This window comes from Stenella coeruleoalba (assembly GCF_951394435.1).
Source record: "Stenella coeruleoalba genome assembly, chromosome: X".
Lineage (NCBI taxonomy): Eukaryota > Metazoa > Chordata > Mammalia > Artiodactyla > Delphinidae > Stenella > Stenella coeruleoalba.
Window position 1 is genome coordinate 23367738 of NC_137152.1, and position 12494 is coordinate 23380231.

A 12494-nucleotide genomic window follows, 5' to 3' on the forward strand; every position below is an offset into this window, starting at 1 on the left:
GACCGAGTAATATTTCATTGTATGGATATACCACTTTTGTTTATCCATTTATGAGTTTATGGATATTTGAGTTGTTTCCACCTTTTCACCAAGATAAATAATACTGCCATGAATGTTAATTTCTCTTGGATCTATAGCTAGGAGTGGAATTGCTGGGTCATATGGTAACTCTATATTTGACTGTTTGAGAAACTGTCAGATTTGTTACATTCTCACCTGCAGTGGATGATGGTTCCCATTTTTCCACATCCTAACCAACACATATTATTTTCCCCTTTTTGGATTATACCCATCATAGTGGGTGTGAAGTGGTATCACATTGCGATTTTGATTTGCGTTTCCCTGATAACTGATAATGTTGAGCACCTTTCTGTATGTTTATTGGCCTTCTTATATCTTCTTTGGATAAATATTCATTCAGATTCTTTGCAATTATTTATTTATTTATATTTTTTAAAAATATTTTTATTGAATGCAAGATTCTTTAAATTCTATAGTGCTTTAAAATTTTCAAAAGTTTCTGGGGTTGACATATATACATTAATATGTATAAAATGGATAACTAATAAGAACCTGCTGTATTAAAAAATAAATAAAATTCAAAAAAAATTTTCAAAAGTTTCATACACATCATTTCATATAATCCCATAAAAACCCTTTTTTCCCCCACCCTTGTATTGCCCCTCCCCACTTCCCTCTCCCCACTGGTAATGACTAGTTTGCTCTCTGTATCTGTGAGTCTGCTTCTTTTTTGTTTTATTCACAAGTTTGTTGCATTCTTTAGATTCCACTTATAGGTGATATCATACAATATTTGTCTTTGTCTGACTTACTTCACTTAGCATAATGTCCCCCAAGACCATCCATATTGCTGCAAGTGGCAAAATTTCATTCTTTTTATGGTTGAGTAGTATTCTATTGTATATATATACCACATCTTCTTTATCCATTCCTCTACTGATGGACACTTAGTTTGCTTCCATACCCTTGGCAATTGTAAATAATACTGCTGTGAACATTACGATGTACGTATCTTTTCAAATTAATGTTTTTGGTTCTGTTTTTTTGAGTTTTTTTGGATATAAACCTAGGAGTGGAATTGCTGAGTCCTACGATAGTTCTATTTTTAGTTTTTTGAGAATCCTCCATACTGCTTTCCACAGTGGCTGCATCAATTTACGTTCCCACCAACAGTGTGTGAGGACTCCCTTTTCTCTACATCCTTGCCAACATTTGTTATTTGTGTTCTTTTGATGATAAGCATTCTGACAGGTATAAGGTGATAACTCATTGTGGGTTTGATTTGCATTTCCCTGATGATTAGTGATATTGAGCATCTTTTCATGTGCCTGTAGGCCATCTGCATTTCCTCTTTGGAAAAATTTTTATTTAGTTCTTCTGCCCATTTTCTAATCTAGTTTTTTTTTTATTGTATGTTGAGTTGTATGAGCTGTTTATATATATTGGATATCAATCCTTTATCAGTCATATCATTTACAAATATCTTCTCCTGTTCGGTTGGTTGTCTTTTCATTTTGTGGATGGTTTCCTTTGTTGTGCAAAAGCTTTTATGTTTAATTAGATCCCATTTGTTTAGTTTTGCTTTTGTTTCCCTAATAGATTAAAGACCTTAATGTAAGACTGGATACTATAAAAGTCCTAGAGGAAAACATAGGCAGAACACTCTTTGACATAAATAACAGTAATATTTTTTTGGATCTGTCTCTTTGCAATTTTTGAATTGTACAGTTTTTCTTTATTATTAATGAGCTTTATGAGGCTTTTATATATACTAGATAACTGTTGCTTATCAGATATGTGATTTGCAAATATTTTTTTTCCATTCTGTGGGTTGCCTTTTCACTTTTTGATGATGTTCTTTGAAGCACAAAAGTTTTTAACTTTGATGAAGCTCATTTTATTTATTTATACATATATATGTATTTAATTTACTGTTTGTGCTTTTGGTGACATATCTAACAATCCATTGCCAAATCCAAGGTGATGAAGATTTACCCCTGTGCTTTCTCCTAAGTGTTTTGTAGTTTTAGCTCTTACTTATATGTCTTTGACCTATTTTGAGTTAATTTTTATATATGGTAGGAGGTAAGTGTTCAACTTCATTCATTTGTATGTGGCTGTCCAGTTGCCCCAGTACCATTTGTTGAAAACACTATTCTTTCTCCATTGAATGGTCTTGGTAAACTTGTTGAAAATCAGTTGAATATAGACATGTGAGTTTATCTCTGGACTATTAATTACATTCCATTGATCTATTTATATATCCTAATCCAGTACAACGCTATCTTGATTACTGTTACTTTGTAATAAGCTTTGAAGTTTACAAGTGTGAGTGAACCTTGGTTATTCTTTTTCAAGTTTATTTTGGCTATTTTGGGTCCTGTGCAATTTTGTATAAACTTTAGAATCAATTTATTAATTTCTACAAAGAAGTCAGCTGGATTTTGATAGGGATTGCCTTGAAATCATAGATAAATGTGGGGAGTATTGACAATTAACAATATTAAGTCTTCTAATCTATGATCATGTTATACCATTTATTTAAATCTTTTAAAATTTCTATTCCAAATATTTTGTAGTTTATTAGAGGGTACAAGTTTTGCACTTCTTTTGTTAAAGTTATTCCTAAGCATTTTATTACTTTTGATGCTATTGTAAATGGAATTTTTGTTAATTTCATTTAAAATTTTTCATTACAAATGTATAGAAATGTTATTGATTTTCATATGTTGATATTTTATTCTGTAGCTTTGCTTAACTTGTTTATTAGTTCTGAAAGCCTTTTATTGTATTCCTTGGAATTTTTCTGTATACAAGATCATGTCATTTGCAAATAGAGATAGTTATATGTCTTTCTTTCCAATCTGGATGTCTTTGTATTTATTTTTCTTGTCTAATTGCCCTGGCTTATACCTCTCATACAGGTTGACCAGAAGTGGCAACTGTAGGCATCATTGTCTTGTTCTTATTTTCAGTGGGAAAGCTTTAACTGTTATATCATCAAGTATGATGCTAGCTGTGGATATTTTATAGGTACCCTTAAACAGGTTGAAGAAGTACCCTTCTATTCCTGACTTGTTGAGTTTCTGTTTTGAATCATGAAAGAGTTTTGGATTTTGTCAAATGCTTTTACTGCAATAATTAAAATGATCAGGTGTTTTCTTTGTTTATTCTGTTGATAAAGTGTATTACTTTAATTGATTATTGTATGTTGAACCATCATTGCATTTTGGGATAAATCCCATTATTTGTTAGGTATATTTGGATTATAGTGTTGTCCAAGTCTTGTATTTTATTGTTTATCTTCTTCTATATAGTTGTTCCATCCATTATGGAACGTGGGGTACTGAAGTTTCAACTATTGTTGCTGAATTGTCCATTTCTCCTTTCATTTCTGCCAGTTTTTTCTTCATCTTTTTGGTATTGGGTTAGCAGATGCATATATGTTTACAATGACTATATCTTTGTGATGGATTGACCCTTTTATCATTATAAAACAAGCCACTTTACCTTAAGTAATATTTTTTAATGTCTATTTATTATTTGTATTACTACTACAGTTCTCTTGTGGTTGCTATTTGCATGTTATATGTTGGTTCCAGAACCCAAAGTAGCATACGGGGCACTGTGCTACTTTGGTAGTAGTGGAATGTGTAAGATGAAAGCATTTGTTCTTCACATTGGAGAAGAAGCCTCAACATGCCCCAAACGAATGGACCCTTTCAAACTTTACTGATATGCCAAGAACTTGAATCCTCATGGAGTTTATCTTCTACCCTGTGGAGGGCATATGCCTTATAAGCACCTGCAAAGTACTTGCCACTTTTTTATAATCTAGTCCAATTAACATGATATTATTGATATGGGTGACCAATATGGTATTTTGCACCATGTCCAGATGGTCCAGTCCTACTTTGACCATTTTATAACAGTGGGTAGGAGAGCTTCGATTCCAAATAAAAGTGAACTCTTTCTGATAGGGATGAAAGAGAATGCATTCTCCAGATTAATGGCCACGTGTACTGTGACTATGTTAATCTGGTTTAGCAAGTATACCTGTATGAACAACTACAATTAGGGCTGATACTTGGTTGAATTTGTTATACTTCACTAACACATCATCTAGAATCTGTCTGGGTGTTGAGGGTGCAGACTGTTGAATAAACTGAAATATGATGGGAACCACAACAACTGAAACCTTTACGTGTGTATATATATATTCTCTCTCTCTCTCTCTCTCTCTCTCTCTCTCTCTCTATATATATATATATATATATATATACATATATATATATATATATATAGTATATATATGGTGCTTATCACTTGCATTCCCCCCAGATGTTTTATATATGCACTTATATGAGCATATATCTGTGTCTATATCTATGTATTTTACTATCTCAGCTGGCTGGTTGCGGGGAGGTGGTGGAGGAAGTTTTATAGGCCCCTCAGTCTAATAGGTCTTACTCCTGAGGGAGGAAAAAAAAAACTAATATGGGATTTATGCCACTGCCCAAGTATGTCCATTTATAACATACATTTGGGGAGTAAGAAAATGACTGTTAGGTGGGTCCTTGAACTTAGTGAACATTCTAAGCCTGAATGGGACAGAACTCCATTTATTACCTGGTCCCTATATACTCCTTGTGCAACAGAGGTTGTGTGATGATATATCAGGTCTCCAAGTATCAATAAAGACTCAGTCCTCATGTCCAAGAGTACGTGAATTATTTGAATGTTTCTTTTCCCAGTGCACAGTTACCTAAGTAAAATGACATAGGCCTTTTGGGGGAAGGACTAGGAGAATAATTACTGTATTCCCTTGTTACAGAAGCCTTTATTCTGGCAACCAGATTCTCCTTCAGTCAAGGGGTTTCTGTTCTAAAAACTGGTTCTGCTTCAGCAACTAGGCAAAGAATCATGACCTGTAGTGGGTCTGTCTCTTGATTATCCATCTTTTATTTATTGTAGTTTTATAAATTGGTCAATGACCTTATTTGCTGTTCATCTTTCTTGCCTCTAAGGATGTCACACTCCAATAACTATCTCTATAAATCTCTGTAGATCAGGCCACCCTTGCTGTCACTCTGACTTTGCTGTTTATTCAAATAATTGTGCCAACCTTGCCTCTGATGTTTAAGCACCATCACGTGGTCTCTTATTTTGGAAGCTGTCATCCTCATTGTTTCAGGTAGGTCATTTCAGTAACAGAATCTCCTGGCATCAGCGTTGGCTGATGAGGATAGCTACCACTGAGCTTCACAGTGATACAGTTGCCTATCTTACTAGAGCATTCCTTGCTGCTCTGATAAACAGAATATTATCTGAGCTCCTCATATAATAAGATTATCTGGTGATATTCCCATCCTTATATAGCACACCACTGTAGCATGTCCTCTTCTCAGAGACTTTGATACCTTCTTCCTCTCTCTGTCATGGCAGTTCTGGCATTTCTATTTCACTTCCTGTGACCCAAGTGAACTTTTCCAAACTTCTAAGAGTCATGTTAGCAGCAAGTTAGTACCTTTTCCAGGGTCCTCCATTGGATTTTAAATTATATACTCTGGGAAATATACTCTTTCTTATTCAAGTTTATGTACAGCCCTCCTATACCCTTCATCTAGCACAATCAGGATATAGTTCAAGAAGTACCTTTCTGGCTCTTTCTGGTATATATTGCCTAGACCATGCAGCCATGCAGCTCCTTTGGGATATGTTCTTTCTTCTGAAGGAGACCCAGCATTTCTCTGGCCAGCTCGTAATAAAACTTAACTCCAGGTTTTGGTTTAGAGGCCAGCCTGAGTGGTAGAGATAAATTCTGAAGGGGACAAATGTTGCTTGCAAGGCAGAGGCCTCTGTATAATCATCAAGGAAAGTGGGAGTGATAGGCTTTAACAAGAAAGAGTGGGCCTCTTCTGCATGCCCAAAGGACTCAAGGGAATATGGAGATTCAAGATTTTCAAGTGTATCAATTTAGATGTCTCCCATATCATACTTAGGGTCCAACTCTTTTCAGTGAGGGGCTTGACCCTGGCACAGCAGACTTGTTTGGGTTGAGAAGTCAAATATACATCAAGCTCTGCTACTCTTGGCTGTAGGTTCAGTGCTAAACTTGTTCTCCCCTCTTCTAGCAGGAAATGAAATACTTTTTTAATGCTGCTAATAAGGCCCTTTTAGTTTCACACTTACCCTTCAATTGTGTTAATTACTCTCAGCCTTTGGTTGCATCTCTTTCAAGAATTCATTGCCCCCAGAAACAGCCATCTACTTACACTATTCTTATAACTGTTATTTCGTCTATACTTATCATATGCCTGATACATTACCCTAGTTAGGGCATGTCCTTCTACGGTACACCATTCCAGTTCACCATGAGTGAAAGTTGTAAACACTGGCATGCCTCCATGTGCCAGGTGCTATCGGTGTTCCATCTTCCACCAGTGATGTTCTCCTTGCTAGATGAGCTGCAGGTGATCCGTTCCAAAATACCACCTTAGTTTCTGCTTTCTGGCAATAATCCAGGCACCAGGTGTTGCAATTCAGGTGCCCTAGAAAGGAGACTGTGAGATGGAGATTACCACTCAGGAATTACTCTTACTATTATTGTCTGTGGAGGGCTGAACTAAGTATTTAGCAGAGGAAGAAGGTAGGCTGTGATGTGGTCACAACAAAGAACAAAGTCAATCCCAAAAGGAGCTCTGAGGGATGAGCCCTCCAGGGTAGATACAAACTGGGAAAGGAAACCAGGCCTTTATATTCTTGCCTTGACCAGTCATTGAATGTGAGCGTGACTTCAGGCAAGGCAACACTCCTCAGTTGAGGGTAATAATAAGATGATGGACTCAGCTGAAAGCTGTTAGCTACTGATATTCCCAAGAGCTGGGGAATGAGGTGTTTTGGTACGGAGGATGAAGGATCTGGTGGCATCGTCTGGTATCCGCTGCAGTACGTATTCAGAATTGTTATAGTTTTTGGCAATTTTATTATTAAATGTGATTGTATCTGTATACCTACACCAGCTTTTGGCGTTATTAATATTTAATTATAGCTTTATTCTATCTTTATACATTCAAACATTCCATTTTCTTTGAGTTTGTTTCTCTTTAAACAACAAACCTTAAAAAATGATCTATATAATGGTTAAAAGCTGAGAATTTTCTCATTCTCTCATGTCCTGGAGTCTCACCTACCTCTCATATTGCTACTGTGTTAATATTTTATAAATTTTAAGGCTGGTTTATTATGCATATGCTGTCTTTCCTCTTAGGTATGTACGTATATTTTTATTTCTTTATTCTTAAATAGCCAATTTAATAAAGATATTTGTTCAAAATTAGTGCCATATGTCTTACAGTAATAACTAGAGATTTTTTCTCTTCTTATTTAAATAATTTACTGAAAATTTGTTTTATGTGGGTTTTATGTGGCAAATTTTCTGTGGTCTTGTGATACCTAAAACTATTTTAATTATGATCTCACATTTTAATGATAATTTCATTGAGAATGACAGATTTCCTGTTTAAATTTTCTATTCTTTGAATCATTAAAAATCGTCCATTATTTCATCTTGAAAATTCTTTAGTTAAGGCCTCTAATGCTATCTATGGATCTATTCCTTCTCACTAAAAGATCTTTACAAATTTTTCTTTGTCTTGGGTATTCAGTTTTACTAAATTTTGGTAAAACTTTGTTTTTCTTTATTAATCTCTGTCACTCAATGGATTTTTCAATCTGGCATTGTTTATTGCTCCTTTTAAATCTATAGATATATTTCAGAATTATATTTCATGAAATATGTATGCAATATTTCTTCAAATATTTCTAATTTTTATTTTTCTTTATCCAGGATTCCTATTATTTGGATTTTGGAATTTCTACATCTTTGTTTCATATGTTTTTACCTTTCCTTTTATAATTTTAATTCTTTTCTGTTTCCTATCAGGAGAGTTTCTCAACCTGGTTTTTAAATTCACACATGTTTCTTCAGTTGTGTACATCCTACTATTCATCTTGGGTCATCTACTGTTACATTTTCATATTAATATTTCCCCTTTGTTCTTTTATTACTAGTTCTTATTTTTCTCTTGTATTCCTAATATATTCCCTTATGTCTTTTACTACATTTATATTGCTTATTTAGAAAGTTTAGTCCATCTGTACCCATTTTGCAGTTAATATTTTTCTTCTTTCAGTATAATTTTACCTCAAGTGTTTCATTGTTTGGATTGTGAACTAATATTTCTATGGGGTACAACAGCTACTGTTTCTGATAAATGATATAGGTGAACTGCTTAAGCACCTACAGCTGCAGAGAATTCAAGGGGAAGAGAAGGATGCAGAAGTCCGAGGCACCACAAAATTCCACTTAATCACTCCTCACACTGTCAAGAAATTCATCATATCTGAACTTCAAACCCTTAAGGAGAAATAGTATTGGGAGGATGCTGTTTCCCTGTAATACTGTATAATCCACTGAACCCTTAGAATAGAGAATTGTAGATTAACATGAAAATTACAGATACTTACTTACTCTAAACATTAACATAAATTTCCTGTTTATTTTACCAAAGATTCCAAATTTTTCTGGAAATACAGTGGCCGCAGATGCAAGATATTTAGCAAAGCCACTTTTGGCTTTCAGGGGACTTTGAAAGGACACGCAGTTTCCAGTGACACAGTTGTGCAAAATATCTTCACACCAGATCTGTAAGTTGAATTATTATTTTTATATTGCCATTTTATATTCAGCATGTGGATCTCCATTCAGGGAATATTCACATGAATAATACAGAATGTATGCTGATAATATTAAGTGCTGGGTTCCTTCAGTTTTGGATGAAAATCAACAAGGGAACATCCTTACATGGGAAAACTATTAGAGTCTGTACTCACATGTCCCTGAACAATATTTTGCATTCAGAATGCCATCACCTTTGAACGGTGTTTGCCCCTCAGTAGCAGTTACTAAAAATTTAAGGTGTTTCAGATATTCTTAAAGAAATAAAGTGTTTTTAAATTGATTTTTGAGAGTTTGTATTTAAAAATGGTAAATTGGGGCTTCCCTGGTGGCGCAGTGGTTGAGAGTCCGCCTGCCGATGCAGGGGACACGGGTTCGTGCCCCGGTCCGGGAAGATCCCACATGCCGCAGAGTGGCTGGGCCCGTGAGCCATGGCCACTGAGCCTGCGCGTCCGGAGCCTGTGCTCCGCAACAGGAGAGGCCACAAAAGTGAGAGGCCTGCATACCGCAAAAAAAAAAAAAAAGGTAAATTGAATGCCATTATTGTTAGTAAAATATTTAAACAGTCCGATTCTCTTATTTATTGAAAAACATTTTAAAATCTTCTTTAAAAGCTACTCTTAATTTTAAGAAATCATGTTTCTCATGTGGAATAATAATCACTTACTGATGGAAATGGAAATGTTTACTCTTAAGCATTAAAATATGAAGTGTGGTTCATTTTAAAAATAATCAGCTTGAAATATTAGAATAACTTTTTAGTATAGTAGGTATTGTTTTGTTAGTTTCTTTGTTAACTTTTTTCTTTTAAATGAGTCTGTGAAAACTTTACATTGAAAGGCTTTAAAATGATCACATTGCAGAACTTTCCAGTTTGTCGAACAAAGATTCTAGTCTCAAAGTAATTTGTGAAATTTCTCTTTTGGACATGTGGGGGGGGGGTGCAGTGCAGGGGGAGCCAGTGATACATTCTTTGTAAGGTACTCAGTGGTCTCCAACTCTCTTTTTTTTTTTTTTTTTTTTTTGTGGTATGCGGGCCTCTCACCGCTGTGGCCTCTCCCGCCAACGAGCACAGGCTCCGGATGCGCAGGCCCAGCGACCATGGCCCACGGGCCCAGCCGCTCCGCGGCACGTGGGATCCCCCCAGACCGGGGCACGAACCAGCGTCCCCCGCATCGGCAGGCGGACTCTCAACCACTGTGCCACCAGGGAAGCCCACCAACTCTCATTTTTTTAAATGAATCTGATTCATAGAAATAACCTAAGGTTGTGCAGAACTTTGCTTCCTGAAAATGTGAATGACAAAACTAGCACACATCACTGATTTAGATGTTATTTCCAAGGAACTAAAAGAATATTTTGAACAAAGAAATTTTCTTTAGAAGGGGTACAGAGCCTTCAAAGATGGCCTCTTTTAAGTACAGAACTTATTTTATATATAAACATTGGTATATATTTAAATATATGTCTCATGTCTTTATGATTATATTTTGTATACAGTCAGAATGAAAAAAAAAGGAAATGTGTGAGCATGTCATACATTTCACTGAAGAGAAATAAATCAGTTACTTTCAAAAATTTAAAATTTATTCAAGTATTTAAATTACTTGACATCCAGGAAGAGACTATTTAAGTAAAAAAAAAGTGACCTCTTTAAAAAATATTCTTAATAACATTGATTATTTAGGAAATAATACATGCCTTTTACAGAGTTTTTTAAAAATAAAGTACTGAAAATATTTTTTTGCTTGTACAAAAAAGGATATATTATTTATCTTTAATTACAAAAAATATGTGATACTTCCAAGGCAATAAGGAAAGCAACTCTTCAATGAACAAATTAAATTACTTTATATGCCGGAGATTGAGACCAGATGCCTTTTATGACCTTAAATTACACAGTCATGATCCTGTGCTGCTATATTTTGTGAGCAACAGACCTAAGGATTTCCTGAATTGAATGAATCTATTACCATATTAACATCGTAAAATCTCATTTTCAATTAGATGTTGTTGACTATATTATTCAGACTGCTTATACTGTTGTTTGATAAGGTATTAAAGCGTGATTCAAAACAAAAAAATGTTAAAGGCAATCCCAAAGAAATAGAAAATACATTGTTTTTCCTTAGTTTAAGATTCAGAAATCATATATGCTCTATTTTATCACTGTCTTTCACAAACAAGATCCCACACAACAGTGTTTGTTGCATCCTACCCTAAAATTTATGATGTAAATGTTGTTTTCAGTGTTCTGAATTTTGCTTTTATTTTCTTCTTTTTTCTTTCTAATTCAGTGTACTGACTTTTCAAGTTCCTTAGTTGTTTTAGCCCTCCTACTGTGTCGTACTATAGGCCCTGAAGAATTGGAAGTGTTTTGCATAGCAATTGTTCTAAGGAATCACACCATAATTCCAATAAAAAAAATCAACTGTCAAATAAATGCAGAAGTATTACTTTAATTCTGAATGACTTGCAGAATCTCCATGCAGGTAAAAATTATCTTACAATAGAAATTTCAATAAGAAATTTTATTGGAATAGAGTACATGATAGAAACAATATTTTTTTTAAGTACAATTTTTTAAACAAAATAAATCAGCTCCCAAACCATTTCTTTTAATACACTAGAAGAAACTTAATAACTTTGTTATTGTTAGTTAAGATCAACAGAAATAACAAAGATATTAGATCAATAAGTAAGGTGGTTTTTTTTTAAGACTGATGTTATCATCAAAGCAAACTTCACTTTTGTTCAAATCAACCACATGTCACATTTAGTTCTGTCTTTTAGATACACTTGTAGAAACAGAATAAACTGCTTTCCTGTGGTTTTCACGTATGCTAAGACCCCACAAATATAGTGCTCTTCACACAACGCTGAGCTTACTACTCAAAGCCATGTGTCAGTTGATGAAATATGCTAAAAAATTTTAAGAACTGAGCATCCCCTTGAAACATCCGTTAGGGTAGTCACATTTCAGTATATAAAAATGAATAAACAAGCAAATAAATAAATAACATTAAGCTTATTCTATTTAGCAACAAACTAAACATATATGCTAATAAAACAGTAGTCTATTACAGAATCGTTCTTGCTTTTGAACCCTGACAGAAGATAAATCTCAGCAATTTGAATAAACATTTACATTTACAGTAAGATGGATTAATCATTCCTTAAACTTCTTAACTTATTATCAAAGAAACGCAATAGGACATTTAACACAGAATTCCTCTTAATAATTAAATTGTTGAGTTACTGAAGCTTTATTTTTTTAATTTTTTAATTTTTTTTTTTTTGAGAATACCAACAACCTTGCTAAAAAGGTAGGGAAAAATAAGCTAAGATAAATAGGTAGCTTATAAAGGCCCCTTGTCTATTATCGCTTGGGTAAGTAACAAGAGGTAAGGTGTCCTCCAGTTGTCCTGGTTGGAGGTATTAACTTATTTTATCACATTCAGAAGTTGAGAGGCACAGTCTTCAGGGGAAATCCTTCCAAGCAAGCCTTAAAGTCCAGGAAAAGTTTTATATTCAGAAAGTTGCACATTCAGGATGAATTATAAAGACTTGAGCTTTATACAGAGGCTACACCAATACTAGCTTTGCTAACTAGCAGAGAAGACACTGACAGGGTTTAAGTTATCAAGTAAGTCAGTCCCTCTTGTGTGGCATAAATGAGATTCCAAGTTGACAGTGATTTTCCCAGGCTATGGTAGATATAATACATATAATA

The 12494-nt window shown here is 34.4% G+C and overlaps 1 protein-coding gene across 9 annotated transcripts in view; it reads left to right on the forward strand.

The window, feature by feature from the left end:
* DMD (dystrophin) overlaps positions 1 to 12494 on the forward strand; it is a 2843071-nt gene that overhangs the window by 143400 nt on the left and 2687177 nt on the right. For 7 of the 9 annotated variants that reach the window (XM_079909736.1, XM_079909718.1, XM_079909728.1 and 4 more), the window contains exon 8: positions 8595 to 8730. The exons of 1 other annotated variant lie outside the window; for it this stretch is intronic. The gene's annotated coding sequence lies outside the window, so the exon portion shown is untranslated. Of the gene's footprint in view, positions 1 to 8594; positions 8731 to 11116; positions 11254 to 12494 lie in introns of all 9 variants that reach the window. One more of the 9 variants, XM_079909735.1, reaches the window with a different exon arrangement.